Below are 18,732 nucleotides of genomic sequence, written 5' to 3' on the forward strand. Positions count from 1 at the left end.
CAATAGCTTGCAACGTGAGCTCTGAAATTGTTATTTTATTATCTCAGTAGAATATATCTCAAGGTGGCCGTGAGCTTTCAATGGAATAATCCGTGCAGAGTGTCTAATACGTAGCTAATCACTTATCAGATACGCCTCCTGTGTTATAGTTTATTTCCTCGAATTTTTGTAAACCTATTCCAATGACAATACTATTACTCCTTACTGAAAATGAAAAGTATATCACAACCCATTTGTAGTGGAAAGCTCTTGTAACTCCACACTGTTTGTGGTTCACATGTTGAAATGTAGCTCCTCCGAACAGCAGAGCTATGGAATCAGTAAGAGTTCCTTATCCCCAGAATTTCCATACAGCAACTGATAATGGCCTCTTCTCCACACCCGACACCCCCCCCAACCCTTGTAAAATTATTTTTCCTCCAGAACATGGTCTGCCCCAGAAACTGGCTATTTACACTATGTATGTTCCAGAAATCCCTTGTAATGAACCATACAAATCTATTTGTCCTGCTGCTACTATAATTGCCTATATCTTATTATAACTTAATATGTAACAGATTTTTTTTGGCGCGGCCAGAAGCAACTGAGCATTCACTGAAAATGCAGACGCGGAAGGTTGTTGAGGAGCCAGTGAACCCACTAATTGGATAAAGGGGGGATGGTGTGGAAATTTAATTAAACTGGCATTTGCTTTAGTGCTGAAAATATTAATCAGAAAATGAGTCATAACAGAAGAAGGAAAAGGTGTGTGTGTGTGTGTATGTGTGTGTGTGTGTGTGATGAGAAATGCCATGGGTGGCATTCTTTCTGGCATTGATGAGAAAGTGAGTCTTTTTTTTCCCCATGAGATGTGGGTCGTCTGTCCAGTAAGCTCTGCCTACAGCTTGTTTGGGTAGAGATCACAAAAAAAAGGCGCCTGGAAAGCTGTGAGCTGGGAGGAGGAGTGTGAGATTCTTGATTTGGGGACCAGATGCATCTCTTGGCAGTCCTTGATACAAACATAAAGATAAAATATGTGTCTGGGGAAAAAAAAAAAGAAAAAGAAAGAAGGAAAAAAAAAAGCCCATTTCCCTCCTTCTTCTAAAGAAACACTCCTCTCAACGAGAGACAAGCTGAACATCTGCATCCATTCAGGCAATAATGCTTAAACAATTGTCAAATTTGAGAGGGGTGGATGAGGGTTTTGAACCAGGCATTTAAATACATTCCATAACCCAGGAGCCACTGGGAAGACGTCGCCCCTCCCTTGGGCTCGCAAACAAGAGTGGAAGAGGGCAAACACAGATGGGGACTCTCGTGTTTGGTTTAAGAGCTGCGTGCTTGGAGTCGCCCCCGACAGTTTTCCCCTTGGGATCACTGCCCCATCGCCAGTGGGGACAGCTGGGCCCTGCAGGAAACTCCGGGTTAATGGACTTAGCTGAAAAAGCCTGGAAGGTAGAGGAAGATCCGTCTTTACACAACGGGCCAAAGGTCCCCCAGATTTTTGCCTCTGACTAAGCCATTTGGGCTTCGGCCACTGGAAGAAAACTTTCTGAGCAACTTGATGTTTCAGCCCAAGGGTAATAATCCTGCTTAGAGAAACCCACTAGACAAAAATGAAACCATAAAAAATGCACAATGTTCTTGCTGCTCTGTTATGGTTGCTTTTCCTTTTTAAAAACTTTTCCTTCAAATCCAGTGGGAAGATTTTGATGACCCGCGCTGATCAGGCACGAAATAGTGTGGCAATCCTTTTACATAAATTTATGATTCTTTCTTTTGAGTGACTGGGACGCTGAGAATGGTTACTTTCCATGTTGTAGTAGGGTGCAGTTTTCTACAACTTCTGATGGCCAGGTCCCTCCCTCCCATCCTGTCCTGTCTTTCTGTGGCCGTGGAATAGAAAGAAGAGCCAGAAACTGGAAAGAAGGGAAGTTGTTTCCTTGGCATCTCTCATTTCATCCAATATAACTTCCCTGTGCATTTCTTAGGGCCTCTGTAACAAAGTTCCCCAAACCGGACAGTTGCAATATAAATTACATGCAAAATGACACCAGAAATGACAACATATCTTCCAATTCATCATTTAAAAATATTATACTCATTTAAAAAACATAAACGTACTACTGCCAAGGATTGTTTCTTAATTATATTATGAAACTATAATTTTCCTGAATTTTGAGGTTAAAATATTCTTCCCATCACAAAGTAATTATGACTCTAAATGGTATTTAATTTTTAAAAATGGGCTGGCGATGTGACCCAGTGGTTGAGTTTATGTTTCAAAGGTCCTGGATTCCAGCCCTGGTACAAATATAAATACACAAATATGTTATGACTTTGGCAAAGTAAGTCATTGTTAATTCCTAAAATTTTTTATTATCTAGTACATAGACATAGTACAAAGGCATAGAAGTCCCTTAATAGATTTATTATTTTCTTTCTTTATATCCTGAGGTTTCTTAGAAAAATAATCTTTTTAATAGTTACATAATTAGTTACATGAATGTTGTGATTTTAAAAAATCATTATTGTTTCTGAGCTTCATTGTTTATCAAGTATGGCATGGGGTGGGACTTCAAAGATTAGTCTAAGGCTGACTAAAATGTATCAGAAATGAAGGAACCCTAAAATATGGCTGCTAATGCATATAGAGAGTAAATTCTGCTTTATAAAAATTCTGTTCATTCCAAGCTTTTCAGAGGCCTATATCTTATATAAAATTAACTACGTCAGGGCTGGAGTGATAGCACAGCATGTAGGGTGTTTGCCCTGCATGTGGCCAACCCGGGTTTGATTCCAAGCTTCCCATATGGTCCCCTGAGCACCAGCAGGAATAATTACTGAGTGCATGAGCCAGGAGTAACCCCTGTGTGTCACCGGGTGTGACCAACAAAGCAACAAAATGCATTATATCATTTTCAGATTGTGATGCTAATGCAAATGTATAGCAGTGATAAAATATTTGTCTGAAGAAAATCAAAATACCATAAAACTGAATATGTCTCCCTGTTAGACATGAAATTGAGAATCCCATGCTAATGATAATCCTCATTGGTCCAAATACTTAGCCTAAAAATGCACATTTTTATATGGACTCTCTCTATTTCTCTGTTCTCTAGTGAAAAACATACTTCAGCAGAAATAGTTTCTCCTAAGACCAGGGAGACAAGGCAAGCATTAGACCTGACAATCAGACAAGACTGAACTCTGGCTGTCATCACTTAACCTTATCACAGCTCTTCAGAACTCTCGAGAGAGGCTGATTAATTATTGACAGGGAATATGAGGACATCTCACCAGGCTGTGGTCACCTAGTGACAGAGATCAAAGCTGAGGAATGACTGCATAAGGCCTACCCCCGGCCCTGCTGAAAGGGTCATTGCCAGTGGAGGGACCATTGGAAGAAAACTTTTGGGGCCTTTCTTCAGCAATGTTCAAGTGAAGTTGTGTTGTTATTTTCCTGGGACCCCTTAGGTTTAGAAGAAGTGATGTAGACAGGTTCAGATGTAGACAGTGGACCAAAGTGGGTAAACAGGTTCTCTCCTTAAGGGGAAAGGAGTGTACCCAAGCTGTATCCCTTTGTAAGGGTGGAGTCGGGAGGTGGGTTTTTCTCTCACTTCTCCCATTGTTTTTTTTTTCTGCTTTTTGGGTCACACCAGGCGATGCACAGGGGATACTCCTGGCTCTGCACTCAGGAATCACCCCTGGCGGTGCTCAGGAGACCCTATGGGATGCTGGGAATCGAACCCCAGATCGGCCGCGTGCAAGGCAAACGCCCTCCCCGCTGTGCTATTGCTCCAGTCCCTCACTTCTTCCATTGTTTCTGTTACACATTCCTGAATGCAGGGAGACCTCTCCATTCCTACCGTGTCCATCTCCCTCAAGCTACATTCACTGGCAGAGTAGCTGCACCTAGGGGAGACTGACCCTCGCTTGCCTGTCCAACACTCCACCCACAATTTTGCAGTTAGTTTGTAGATAAATCCTCGTCTTTGAGTTTGCCTGAGAGCCCGTTGTGACCCCAACCAATAGAATAACTCTTGGATAAAAGCCAGTCTTTAAAAGTGAACTGGTTTTTTGAAGATTACGTTACTAGTTACTATTCAAAGGCCTGTTTTGAAATTGGACTTTCCTTATAAAGGATGCACCAAAATTCCTCACCTTTCTCCCAACTGTAATTCCTGGATTACAGAAATGGTGGGAACTCTAATTCCTTTAAGGGGAATATAGGTGTTTTAAAGCAGTCACTCTTTTTCAAATTTTTATGTATTTTTATTGAGTCACCATAATATTCCACAGTTACAAAGTTGTTCGTAATTTGGGTTGCAGTCATACAATGTTCCAACACTCATCTTTCCACCAGTGTGCATTTCCCACCACCAGTGACCCCAGTTTTCCTCCCACCCTACCCCTATCCCCAGCCTGTCTCTATGGCAGACACTGTTCTTCTCTCTCTCTCTCTCTCTCTCTCTCTCTCTCTCTCTCTCTCTCTCTCTCTTGCTCTGTCTGCCTCCCTCTGTCTCCCTCTCTGTCTGTCTCCCTCTGTCTCTCTCTGTCTGTCTCTGTCTCTGTCTGTCTCCCTCTGTCTGTCTCTGTCTCTGTCTCTGTCTCTCTCTCTACCACTGTCTCTCTCTCTCCAGCGTGCTTCTTATCCAGAGTGTTCGTTTCCAGCCATCATCGCCATAGTGGTTCCTTCTCTATCCCAGCTGCCTTCTTCTCCCCAGCACCCGAGCCTGGCTTCCAACTTCCTGGCCTGTGTTTCTACTGTTCTTTGATGCTAGTCTCATGCTATGCTTTTTTATGTCCCACAAATGAGTGTAGTCATTCGGTGTCTGTCCCTCTCTCCACGCTTTTAGTCTCTCCCCTTGACTTTGGAACTAATTAGGAAATCGATCCAGAGAGCAGAAAGGAATTGAGAGTTGAACTCCATTATCTGTTGAGTACAGATTCTCCCTTTCCATCTAAAATTAGATTTACGTTCTATACAGGGAGCCCTTTTAAGAGGAGCCCACCTCAGGGGGGTGGGGTTTGCCTTGCATGCAGCCGACCCGGGTTTGATTCCCAGCATCCCATATGGTCCCCTGAGCTCCGCCAGGGGTAGTTCTTGAGTGCAGAGCCAGGAGTAACCCCTGAACATCACCAGGTGTGACCCAAAAAGAAAAAAAAAGATGAGTCCACCTCCCTAAGCACTAAAGGAAGAATAGGGGCCACTCATGCTTCCTATGGGGGCAGCAGAAAAAGAGTCCCACAAAAAGCTGGGTCGGTGACTCATCCTAGTGCTAGGCCCAGGGGAGCAAGAATCTCTTCTGAGAATCTCCTTGCCTCCTTGTCTTCATTTATTTCCCTTCCAGAGGGGCGAAAACAGAGGGACCACGTTCTTCTTCCACCAACTCAGGACGCTTCCAGGGGGGTAGCTCAATGACCTTAGACGAGGGTTGCAGAAGCCCATCCTCTCTTTTGGCCGGCCTGCGTCGGAGAGTTAGTTCTGTGAGGCTGCCTCGTGCCTGCTGACAAACGTGTGAGCGTCTCCCCGCTGCAGGCCAGCACGGTCTGGTCCGCTTAGATCAGGCCCAAACCTCGGGTGACCTTGGGTGTGCGGCGCTCCCTGGAGAGCTTCCTGACGTGAGACACTCGGAGACGGGCTGGGAACCGTCTGAGGAGGGCCGTCGCAGTCCCCAACCACGGACAGCAGAGTAAATACTCGCCATGCTGACATCCGCAGAGTGACTGATGTGGTGAGCGGCTGTGGAGGTCCCTGCTGGCTCCGGGCTCGGCTTCCTGGAATTCCTGCAGGCCGACGCTGTTGATGATCTCCAGGACATTATTTTCTGTCTTCACACTTTCCCTTCACAGCGAGGTAGAGAGAGTAAGATTTAGGGTGCTTGGCTGCCAGGAGGCCCTTCCTTCCCTCTGCTTAACTCCGTGGTGGAACCCCGGTCAGGCCGCTCTGTGGGGTTGGTGGGTGGGGGGTGAGGGGGTCAGTGAGTTCAGGCCGGCTGTGTCCCGTATGCTGCCAGTTCCCCACGCAATGGCGAGTATTACGACTGTTGTTGTTATGGTTGTTAAGCGCTAACAAGTGAATGTGTATAAATATCCCCAATTGAAGGCAAGGCCTGTAACTGTGGTTTGCGGCCGCCCGTCCGCGGACCAGAGCCAGTCCACAGAAATGTGCTGCCGGTGCGTGAAACTTACTGTCCCTCAAGGTACCCCTGGGTAGAATATCCATTTTGTAATATTAGATTGAAAAGCAAGTATACAATATATATATATATATGTATGTATGTATTTTAAATTTCAGTCTTAGTGATCCAGGGGGCTGGAGCGATAGCACAGCGATTGGGCGTTCGTCTTTCACGAGGCCGACCCGAGTTCGATTCCTCCGCCCCTCTCGGAGAGCCCGGCAAGCTACCGAGAGTATCGAGCCCGCGCGGCAGAGCCTGGCAAGCTCCCCGTGCGTATTGGATATGCCAAAAACAGTAACAATAAGTCTCTCAATGAGAGACTTTACTGGTGCCCGCTCGAACAAATTGATGAGCAACGGGATGACAGTGACAGTGACAGTGATCCAGGAACTATTTCTCCTGTTTTCATCAGTCCATAAGTTACAAGCGTGATGGTCCTTCTTTGTCCCCTAGAAAGCTCCGATGCTTGCTTTTTTCTTCTCTCTCGATTGGTCATCACTCTGACCTGAGGGGGAGGCCACCTGGGGCTCAGGTGGAAATAGGTATTGATCTCGTCAGCTCTATATCTTTGGTATGTTGATTTTTTTTTTTTATTCAGTAGTTCACACAGGCTATTTTCGGAGTTTTTAACTGTTCTCAGAAGAAGAAAAATATAATTTAAAACACTCCAGTCTGCTTTGAAAAGCAGTCTTGAGGGATGCTGGCAAGCAGGCACTCTCACCGATGACGTGATGGGGGCTGCGACATCGTCTGCATGGAACTCAGTTATGAAGGACTCTGTAAATCATTTTTTGCCTTAATGTAGCGCTGGAGCACTGTCGGAGCACTGTCCTCCCGTTGTTCATCAATTTGCTCGAGTGGGCACCAGGAATGTCTCCATGGTGAGACTTGTTGTGACTGTTTTTGGCATATCGAATACGCCACGGGGAGCTTGCCAGGCTCTGCCGTGAGGGCAGGATACTTTCGGTAGCTTGCCGGGCTCTCCGAGGGGGACAGAGGAATCAAACCTGGGGCAGCCTTGTGCAAGGCAAACGCCCTACCCGATATACTGTCATTCTTTTTTTTCAAAGAAAAAGGATTTTATGCCAAGTGGTAGCGGGCATGCCCTGTGTGAATGAGGCCCTGGGTTAGAGTTCCAGTACAGCAAGCCCAGCTTCCCTCACCTGAGCACCACAGGTGTGACCCTGCCCTGCCAGGCTTGAGCACTGCTTGCCTGAGCACCCAGGGGCCACAGAATCTGTCTGGCTTGACCTGCACAAAACATTTTTTTTTTTTGCTTTTTGGGTCACACCCGGCGATGCACAAGGGTCACTCCTGGCTCTGCACTCAGGAATCACCCCTGGAGCTGTTCAGGGGACCCTATGGGATGCTGGGAATCGAACCCGGGTCGGCCGCGTGCAAGGCAAATGCCCTACCTGCTGTGCTATCACTCTAGCCCCCAAAACATTTTTAAAAGAAAAAAACTTAAAAAGAAAGTAGCATTTTGTCTGCTTTTGTGGTTTTTTCTCTCTATCCATGCCCATTATGATTTTATTGATCTGTCTTTGGTCCTTTCCTCTAAGGAAGAATATCTTCGCAAGTATAGATTCCTATTTAAGGAGCCATTACGTATCTCAGAAGATTTTCAGTGTCCCAGTAGAAATGGCAAGGCTCCACAAGTTGGATTATCGTCTTCCTGAATCTTGGCCGAATTCTTGATTAGAATGTCTATAACCCAAAGGACAATATAATCTAGATATATGTTTCAGTATCTCACTATTTGGGATTCCTTAAGTACTAGACACGAGACTTCACCATTGCCTGTAAGTGGGGGTGATGATAATCATTTCTCTGTTGTAAGATCTTTAAATACTTACGTGGAATATAAACTTAAAGAACTTGGTATGTGACCCCACTCATAGTAGTTATGAATATGTGGGATATTAGCAGTAGTATTGGAATATATTCCTCTTTTTTTACATTTCTACTTTTGGGCCACACCCAGCAATTCTTCGTGGTTATTCCTGACTCCGCACTCATGGATCATTCCTGGGGGTGCTTGGGGGACCTTGTGGAGGGCTGGGATCAAACCCGGGTCAGCCACATGCAAGGCAAGTTCCCTACCTGCCGTACTGTCACTCTGGCCCCCTACATCTTTTTTATTTTTATTAAATTATTTTCATAAAGTTGTTCGCAATAATTGATTACATTCAATCTTTCAACACCAACCCCACCACCATTACACCTTCCCACCACCATCATTTTGAATTTTCTCACCACCTCTCAAGCCTGCCCCACAGGCAGCTGCTAGATAATTTATTTTGTACTGCTTATTATAAATAGCGTAAGATGTGCTCCTGGAATTCTAAAATTTTAAATAATTAGGGTCCAGAGAAATCTCTGCTGTGAGCTGCTCAGTTTAGAGATTCATTTGTGAATCTCTGGATGGTGGCCGTTAATGCGCTTAAATGGCCCCCCAAGGCAGTGGGTGGGCGTGACAGCCAGGACCCCGTAGGGGCGGGGAGGTGGGAAGGAGCAGCCTGTCTCTGACCCCTCCAGGCCTGGAGTTTGCAGTCTCTGGTCCTGCATACCTGGGTTTTTCAGTGGGTTCTGGAGGTTTGTGGCCACCGGGATTCTGGCCCCATATGTCCTGCGAGAACCATATCATCCCGCAAAAATATACAGTTCAAATTATGTCAACTCTAGGGCTGACATTGTATCCTTGTCTGTTCTCCAGGGTGGAATTTATCCACTTCAGCACTCTTTCATTTTCCTTTCTTGTCATTCTGATCTCTTGAAATAACCTTTCTTCCTTCCTCCCTCCCTCCCTCCCTCCCTCCCTCCCTCCCTCCCTCCCTCCCTCCCTCCCTCCCTCCCTCCCTCCCTCCCTCCCTCCCTCTCTTCTCTTCCTTCCTTTTCTTCCCTCCCTCCTTCTTTCCCCTCCCTCCCTCCTTCCTTCCCCTCCCTCCCACCTTTTCTTCTCTCTCCCTCCCTCCCTCCCTCTCTTCTCTTCCTTCCTTCTTTTCCTCCCTCCCTCCTTTCTTCCCTATCCCTCTCCCTCCCTCTTTCCTTTCTTCCCCCTCCTCCTTTCTCTCTCCCTCCCTCCCACCCTTTCCTCCCTCCCTCCCTCTCTTTTTTCCTTCCTTCCTTTTCACACCTGGTTTGTTCAGAGCTTACTCCTAGTTCTGTGTTCTTGGCAGGACGTGGGGACCATATGTAGTACTTTGGATTGAACTCGGGTTGGCCTCATATAAGGCAACTGCCTTACTGGCTATACTATCAGCTCCAGTGCATTCTTTTCTTACTGGAGCCATGCTCACCTTCCCGAGAATGGACACACGGTGTCGATCATATCTGCGCCACCCGCCCGAGAACAGGACTGGCCCTCTTGAGTTCTCTAAATGGTAAAAGGACTCAGGAGGCCACCTAAGAGACTGAACAGAGCCCAGAGTGTCCAGAGGTCTGGCGACCAGAGGGAAACCAGAGCTGTTCAGTCCGCTGCAAGGTGCTGTTTCTGGACAGGTTGTCTTTTCAAAGGAGCTGGGCCAGTTGTGCTGGGTTTAGGAACATGAAGGAAGTTTCTGGAAGTGACCATCTGCCCGGGAAGACAGCAACAGTAACTCTGCCTTGTCAGTGCTGAAAGATGGAGTCCGACGGGGAGTGTGGCGAGGAGGCATGCCCCTTTTAAGTTGTTAGCGTTACTCTGTTTATTTCCTTATAGGAAGGACGGTTGAGTCCTTCGTGCCAGTTCCCCTCCCTCCCTTTCATTTCTGAAGGGCTCCTTTCTTCTTGGTATTTTTTTGTTATGAGTCACATCTCTGGGTGCCAGGTGGGAGCTGCAGAAGCTTCTGGCTCCTGTGAAGAAACGTGAGGTTCAGTACGGGGGGGGGGGGGGGGTGGGGGGAGCTTGGGCTGAGCGAGGGCAGGGGGATGGGAGCCGGACCCGGGGACATGCAGATTTGTTTTTCGATGGAATTCAGCTCCAGTCCCACAAGACTTGATCAATTCTGGAGAGATGGTTTGTTCTCATGTGTTTTCTCTTTTGCTCTTTGAGCCCATCTGCGTGCTTGCATGAGAAATGTATTCCATATGGGCTCATTCATTAAACTCATTAAGCTCTTGTTTAATGAGAACAATTTTGTGACTGTGAATCCTTCAGAGTTTACTCCTGGCAACGACGGTTTCCTGTTTGGTGAAGACACTGGGCATTCACATCTGAGATGCTTGCTCTTCAGACCTCTTCTTCCAGAAACCCGAGGCCTCGCTGCTGCATTTCAGGGAGGGCGAGAGAGGCTCTGCCTCTGGTCACAGATTGTAGCACTCACAATCTGTTTGTCTTTGCATCTCAGGATGGATGGCCGCATCTCCCCAAACCAACCCCCCCAAAGTCACGGTCATTTGCAGGTGACATCACTCGCTGACACATTTGCCTGTTATTGAATTTGACAGAATCTTTACTTGTGATTGGTTCTCTTTATCTTTGGCTCTGTTTTTTTTTATCTTTTTTTTTTTTTTTTTTGCTTTTTGGGTCACACCCAGTGATGCTCAGGGGTTACTCCTGGCTTCAGGAATTACTCCTGGCGGTGCTCGGGGGACCATATGGGATGCTGGGATTCGAACCCGGGTCAGCCGAGTGCAAGGCGAACGCCCTACCCCCTGTGCTATCGCTCCAGCCCCTGTTTTTTTTATCTTATTAATTTAAAAAATTGGGGTGGGGGGAGTCATCCAATCAGTGCTCAGGAAATAGTCCTGGCTCTGTTGTTAAGAGTTACTCCCGACAGTGCTCAGGAGACCATATATGTCCCTGGAGACCAAAGCAGGGTTGGCTGCAGGAAAGGCAAGCAATTTATCTTCTGTGCTGTATCCCCAGTCCATCTCTTTTTGGTCACTGTTTATGTCATGTATCATAGATGCAAGTAGTGTCCAACACTAAGTGATGACTAATTTATAGGTAGTGCTTGAGAGTACAGATGTTGAGGTCAGTAGGTCAGTCCCATCTAGAGTTGACCAAAAACCACAGTTGAAACTCCTTGGCCTTGGTTTTCTTTGTTCATTTGAAATCTCTTTTAAAGCTATGTAATATAAGGCAGGGAAACTTAGAAATATATAAATTCTAAATATTAAGCTTAGTCAATTTTTTTTGTCTTTTTGGGTCATACCCAACGTTGCTCAGGGGTTACTTCTGGCTCTGCATTCAGGAATTACTCCTGGTGGTGCTTGGGGGACCCTATGGAATGCCAGGGATTGAACCCATGTTGGCTGTATGCAAGGCAAATGCCCTACCCACTATACTATCTCTCTATCCCCCTCAGTCGGTTCTTAAAAAGTGGTTTCATGGCAATCAGGACTTAACAGAGAACTTATTCCACTCATAAATGTGTCTTTGAGCTTGTTTCCTATCATACTTAATCCCTTTCACCTAAATTGTGAATTATATGGTAATTATTGTTGTGTATTTGTTAGGTTTACAACTAGAGGTATTTAAATAAACCTGACTACTTTAAGTAGTTTTTCCTTGACCATTGTTAAAATGAAAATCTGTGGTATCTAATTTTTTTATAATTTATTTTCATCAGTACTATATTGACAAGATCCATCCTATCTCCTTATTGTATGGTGCATTAATTCAGTCATTATTTGTTTACTATTTTTATGGTACAAATATTTTACTGCTTATATAGCTGTTCTAGTTGCGATGGGCATTTAGACCATCCCTAGTTTGCTGTCCTGACAAGTACTTTGGGGGGTGAGAGGTACAAGGTCTTACTCCTGGCTCTGTAAGAGAGTAAGAGATCACCCCTAGTGGTGTTGGGGGAACAGATCTGGTACAGAGGATTGAACCTCGGTAAGCAAGAAATGTGCTTTGCCCCATAGCTGGAAGCCTGCTTCATGAGCAGAGGGGAGAAGGCAGATGGAACAGAGAAGGGATCACTAAGAAAATGATGGCTGGAGGAGTCAGTTGGGATGGGAGATGTGTGCCGAAAGTAGATAATAGACCAAACATGATGACCTCTCAGTGTCTGTGTTGCAAGCCATAATGCGGAAAAGTAGAAAGAGAGTATGGGGAATATTGTTTGCCATGGAGGCAGGGGGAGGGTGGGAAGGGGAGGTATACTGGGGATATTGGTGGTGGGGAATGTACACTGGTGGAGGGATGGGTGTTTGATCATTGAGTGATTGTAACCACCCAGACATGAAAACTTGTAACTATCTCATGGTGATTCAATAAAATTTAAAAAAAAAAGAAAAGAAAAGAAATGTGCTTTACTTACTTCTTGAAGTGCTCCAATTGGTAATTCTGTCATAATGTCTAGGAATTTCAATTGTGTTCTATCCTTCCTGATACATGATATTGTTGGTCGTTTCAGTTCTTAGCCACTTAGCTGAGTATGTGATATTTTGGGTTGAATTTACTGGATTACTGGTACATTAACTGATATTTATAGATAATTTGAACTTTTTCTTTTTTTTTAAGTTTTACTTATTTTATTTTATTTTTTATTTTATTTTATTTTTTTGCTTTTTGGATCACACCTGGTGATGCACAGGGGTTACTCCTGGCTCATTCACTTAGGAATTACTCCTGGTGGTGCTCAGGGGATCATATGGGATGCTGGGAATTGAACCCAGTCAGCCACATACAAGGCAAATGCCCTACCCGCTGTGCTATCTCTCCAGCCCTGAACTTTATTTTTTGCAAAGGACTAGTTATAATTTCTTCTCAACATTCCTTTTATTTTTCACATTTCCTTCCTTGCCTATTTTTATACTGGATTGTCCATCTGCTTTTTAATTGATTTTTAAGAATGCCGTAGAATTTGTAAGAATCCTGATGATGAGCCCTTTGTAGGTGATGTTTTGCTAATATCTACTTACCCTCTGCGGTTTGACTTTTTATTTGCTTAGTGGTACATCTTTGAAGAAATGAAATTCATGTTTCTTAATATGGTCAACTTGATTAACCTAGTGCTTTTTAAGACATAGAGATAATTTACATTTTATAACTGTTATTGTTTGCTTTTCACAGTCTTATAATCCATCTTATACTGCTATCTTATGAGATTAAGGTAGTAGCCAATAATTTTATCATATATGTATATATGTATACATACATATAATTATCCTAGCTGTTCTAGCTGTATTTATTGAACAGCCAAACAAACAATGATGTTAGATTATTCAAATGAGTATTTATTGTGTAGATCTGTTTCTATTGTAATTCCTAATAGTGGTCTGTTTGTCTTACATGGTGCTAGTGTATTATTACCTTAATTACTTTAAATCTTGATTACAGTAGAACAAGTCTCCCCGCCTTGTTTTCCCTCTATAATTCATATGTATTATTCTTTTTTTTTTTTTTTTTGCTTTTTGGGTCACACCTAGCAATGCACAAGGGTCACTCCTGGCTCTGCACTCAGGAATTACCCCTGGCGGTGCTCAGGGGACCATATGGGATGCTGGGAATCGAACCCGGGTCGGCCACGTGCAAGGCAAACGCCCTACCCGATGTGCTATCACTCCAGCCCCGATATGTATTATTCTTATTCATTTGAATTTGTATTTATTTTGTTTATATAGTTTTCATTTGTGCTTTTGATCCATGGTTAAAACCTATCAGCGAAGAGAGAAATATGCAGGAAACATTTCCTGAAAGAATCTTCCATAAGGAACATTATTTAAAGGCACAACAGCAAACTAAAGTTGCTGTCACTGTCACTGTCATCCTGTTGTTCATAGATTTGCTCGAGTGGGCACCAGTAACGTTTCCATTGTGAGACTTATTGTTACTGCTTTTGGCATATCAAATACACCACGGGTAACTTGCCAGGCTCTGCTGTGGGGGCGAGTAGCTTGTCGTGCTCTCCGAGAGGGGCGGAGGAATCGGACCTGGCTCGGCCTCGTGCAAGGCAAACGCCCTACCTGCTGGGGTATAACTCCAACCCAAACTAAAGTCAAAGAACAAAGAATCCAAAGAAAACTAGACAAGATCATTCATCTAACATTTGACTTATTCTCTTTCTATAGTGAAAGGAATTCTAAAGACAAAAAAAAATACATACCTGGAAAAAAGAACCATGAAATTTGCATTTATCTTTATTTTAAAAAATAACAGTTGAGTTTTAGGCATACAATATTCCAACACCAATCCCTGCACCCGTGTCCCAAGTTCACCCCACCCGACCGCCATCACCTGCCACCTTGACAAAGATCGGTGGTTGTAGTTTATTTTGTTATTTTACTTTATGTTTACAGTTAAACAATTTATTGATCTTAATTTTTATTTATTTTTCAATTGAGTCACCATGAGATACAGTTACAAAGCTGTTCATGATTGGGTTTCAGCCATACAATGATCCAAAACCCATCCCTCCACCGGTGTCCATCTATATCCCACCTCTCCCACCACCAGTGACCCCCGTTTCCCTCCTACCACCTTCTCCCCACCCCGGCCTGCTCTGTGGCTCTGTGGCAGGCACTTTCCTCCTCCCCCATCTCTCTCTGTCTCTCTGTCTCTGCCTGTCTCTGTCTCTGTCTCTCTTTCCTTCTGGGCACTGTGATCTGCAACCCAGATACTGAGAGGTGTGTTCCTTTACCTACTTGCAGCACACAGTTCCTACCCAGAGCGATGATTTCCAACTATCTTTGCCAAAGGTGGTTTCAGCTCAGAGCTCATGTTTTCAGTGTTGTTGAGTCTGCACTTTGGGTCTAGAGCTATCCCACTCTCCCGAGTCACTGGTCTACCTGAGGCCCCCGACCCCTGTTCCCGCAGTAATTTCCTTTCTCATTTTCTCCTCCCTCACCCCCCCAAGCCCCCTGTGCACCACTCTGGCTCCACTCCCCTCCAATATATCCTGACCTGCTCAGCCTCGCACCGGTCCAAGACTAACTGTGGCTGTTGATCCCTTTTGGGATTTATTTGTGGGTCTCTGAAGCAAGGCCCGATAACTGAGCTTGTATTTCTGAGCTGGAGGTGGTTTGCGGGTGTGGTTCCACAAACTTTTGGCTGTTTCTCGGGAAACTTGGTCCCGAGTTGTTGGGGTCTGGCCAGAGGGACAGTGAGTGGCAATTTGGGTGTATCAGGAAGCCTGACACAGCATCCGGCTGCTGATGCACTCGCCCCGCCCATGCAGGCTGACCTGCGGGAGGCCCTGCATCCCCTTTCACATTTTTTTTTAATTCCGAAGTATCTTTTTATTTATTTATTTATTTATTTATTTATTTATTTATTTGCTTTTTGGGTCACGCCCGGCGATGCTCAGGGGTTACTCCTGGCTCTGCACTCAGGAACCAACCCTGGCGGTGCTCAGGGGACCCTATGGGATGCTGGGAATCGAACCCGGGTCGGCCACGTGCAAGGCAAACGCCCTACCCGCTGTGCTATCACTCCAGCCCCTTTTAATTTTTTTAAATTTATTTTATTCTTTAATTAGTGAATCACCATGAGGGTACAGATACAGATTCACACATGTTAGAACTTGTTTTTCCCTCATACAATGTTCACAAACACATCCCTCCACCAGTGCCCGTTCTCCATCACCAATAAACCCAGTATCCCTGCCACAGAGGCAGGGTGGGTGGGGGGGGGGATTTGGACTGAGGGGGAGGGAGGGACATTGGGGTTATTGATGATGGAGAATGGGCCCTTTCACATTCTTTTATGGAGCTTTAGTGTCTTCTGGGCTAAACGGGACCACATCCTGACTCACGTTTTTTTATGTTCGTTTTTCCCTCCAGAGTTTTGCTTAGTAATTTTATTTTAACTCGATTTCTCTCTGATGGTTCCAGAGAAAGGTATTCCCTGTATTTCCTATGGAATTTTTTTTTCTCTTTTTGGGTCACACCCAGCGATGCACAGGGGTGACTCCTGGATCTGCACTCAGGAACCACTCCTGGCGGTGCTCAGGGGACCCTATGGGATGCTGGGAATGGAACCTGGGTCGGCCGAGTGCAAGGCCTACCCACTATGCTATTTATCGCTCCAGCCCCCTCCTATGGAATTTTATTATTTTTATTTTTGTTTGTTGCTTTTTGGGTCACACCCAGCGATGCTCAGGGGTTACTCCTGGCTTTGCACTCAGGAATTACTCCTGGCGGTGCTTGGGGGACCATATGGGGTGCCGGGGATCGAACCCGGGTCGGCCGCGTGCAAGGCAAACGCCCTACCCGCTGTGCTATCGCTCCGGCCCCACCTATGGAATTTTAAAATGCTGTCTTTAGTAGGGAGATTGGCATTATCTAATCCTTGTTATCCATTTGACTTTTTCATCTGTTGAAACAAGAGTCCATAAATATTGATCTTATTCCCATAGTTTTTAACATTGTTGTGACTCAGAAGATATATAAATAAAATAAATACTTAGGAAGAGAAATGGCACATAATGATACCTGAATTTAAAATAATAATATTTATCATTATGTTGTAGACAAGGACTATGGCATGCTAATTATTATACCTCTGCAGCAAGTACAAAATAAAAAAAAACTCTCTTCTAGGAAGGAAATAATAATATTATTGGCATGTCAGGGAGAACTTCAAGATATAAAATAGAAAGAAAGCATTTTTTTTCCCAGACTACATTTAATTCTTGGCTAGAAGTGGGTGAGAATTAACCACTAAAGAATAGTTAGGGCTCCGTCTCGTTTAAAACATTTCGACCGATCAGCCATGGATTATGGGGGGTCAGGGTGGGGCGGGGGCTGTTGGTCTTAGAATTACTTATCTTGTTTGTATTTTATCTTCCTTATATTTGCTTGAAAATTAATTCCACTGGTATTTCTACTCTTCATCTGTTTAACTCTCTCTGAAGTAATAGGACGGATAAAACAGAGAAAATAGTGTGTCTAGTTCTTCGAATATGAAATAGGAAGTCATGATGCTTATAGGGCCATTAAATGTCCTTCTCTAAGACCTTTTGCTGAAATCTCAAATCTACTTGCAATCACGACTGCAAGTCTAGTGACCTCTGAAGTGAGCGAACATCAGTTTGGAGAGTCAGATAGCCAGGAGCAGCCCTCAGGACAGAGCTGGTGCGGCCCCTGAGCGCTGTCACGTTTGTTCAAAAAAAAAAAACCCAAATAAATAAATGAATAGATAGATAAAAATAAAACAGGACAATATAACTTGCCCAAATCCAATCTGACTCATTCCAGGAATGCTTTTAAGGGAAACTTCAAAGAGAAAGGACAGATACCTCACCATTTCCATGAGGCAGTCCAAATTATTGTTGAAAGATTCCTACTCTGAGAATTCTTCTGTTGTATTAAGGCAAATGATCTGTCAATATGGGCCATTAGCTCTGACTCTGCTCTCTGGAAGTACATGCAAGAAGGCTTTTTCGTTTTAATTTTGTTTTATTTCGTCTGAGCATTTCTTTGGATACTGTGCTGTAGCTCGTTGATCCATTTGACACCTTCCATTCCTCATGGGAGCCGGGTGTCAGTTCAGGACAGTCTGTCTTTTGAGATTTAAATAAAATTGGAGAGTCTTCTAACTCATATCCTATTGGGGCGGGGGGGAATCACAGTTTCTGTGAGTTCCTGGAGGGTTATGAAGGTGACCTCTGACATTGCATTCCTGATTCTACAACAGTTGTTGCACTTGTGTGGGTTTTTTTTTGTTTTTGTTTTTTGCTTTTTGGGTCACACCCGGCGATGTACAGGGGTTACTCCTGGCTCATGCACTCAGGAATTACTCCTGGCAGTGCTCAGGGGACCATAAGGGATGCTGGGGATCGGACCCAGGTCAGCCGTGTGCAAGGCAAACGCCCTCCCCTGGATGCTTGTGTGGGTTTTTGGGTTGTTTTTTTTTTTCACTTGGTTCTTTACTATTCTCTTCTCCACCCATAATCTCCATATATTGGGCATCCCCTCTGGATCTCTTAACCCACACACGTTCTACTTTAGCTGTGTGAGTTTACCTATGGTGTTAAATGATAATCTCCACCCCTAAGTGCAGACAACTTGAAAAGAAATAATAGAAAAGAAATTATCAATGGTCTTTTACAAATCACATCCTTTCTGCCACCAGAAATATTGCCCACCCTTTCTTCCTTGAGCTGTGTCCTCTGCCTTCCTCTCCAGAGTCTCTCTCCCCATCATCCTTCGATACTTCCTATTTTTCTAATGGCAGAGTCTGGCAAGCTCCCCGTGGCGTATTCATATGCCAAAACCAGTAACAATGATGGGTCTCATTCCCCTGACCCTTGAAAGAGCCTCCAATGCGGCACTGTTGGGAAGGACAAGTAAAGAGAGGCTGCTAAAATCTCAGGGCTAGGACGAATGGAGACGTTACTGAGATCGCTCGAGAAAATCGACGATCAGTGGGACAATGATGATGATGATGATGATGATGATGATGACTATTCTCTAATAATATGCAAACTGATGCTCATTATTTAAAGCTGTCTCCTTCAAAGCCAGGCCCAGAAAGCCTTACCTTTCACACCAAACTATTTATCTAAATATTTCTCTAACTAGCACGATTATCTTCCTGCTACATACTTACAACGTTATTTTAACCCTTCCTACCTCTCCTTGGTGCTCTCATTAAACAAGCTTTGCTCATTAATATTTTTCCTGTAGTACAGCT

This window comes from Sorex araneus, chromosome 2 (assembly GCF_027595985.1).
Source record: "Sorex araneus isolate mSorAra2 chromosome 2, mSorAra2.pri, whole genome shotgun sequence".
NCBI lineage: Eukaryota > Metazoa > Chordata > Mammalia > Eulipotyphla > Soricidae > Sorex > Sorex araneus.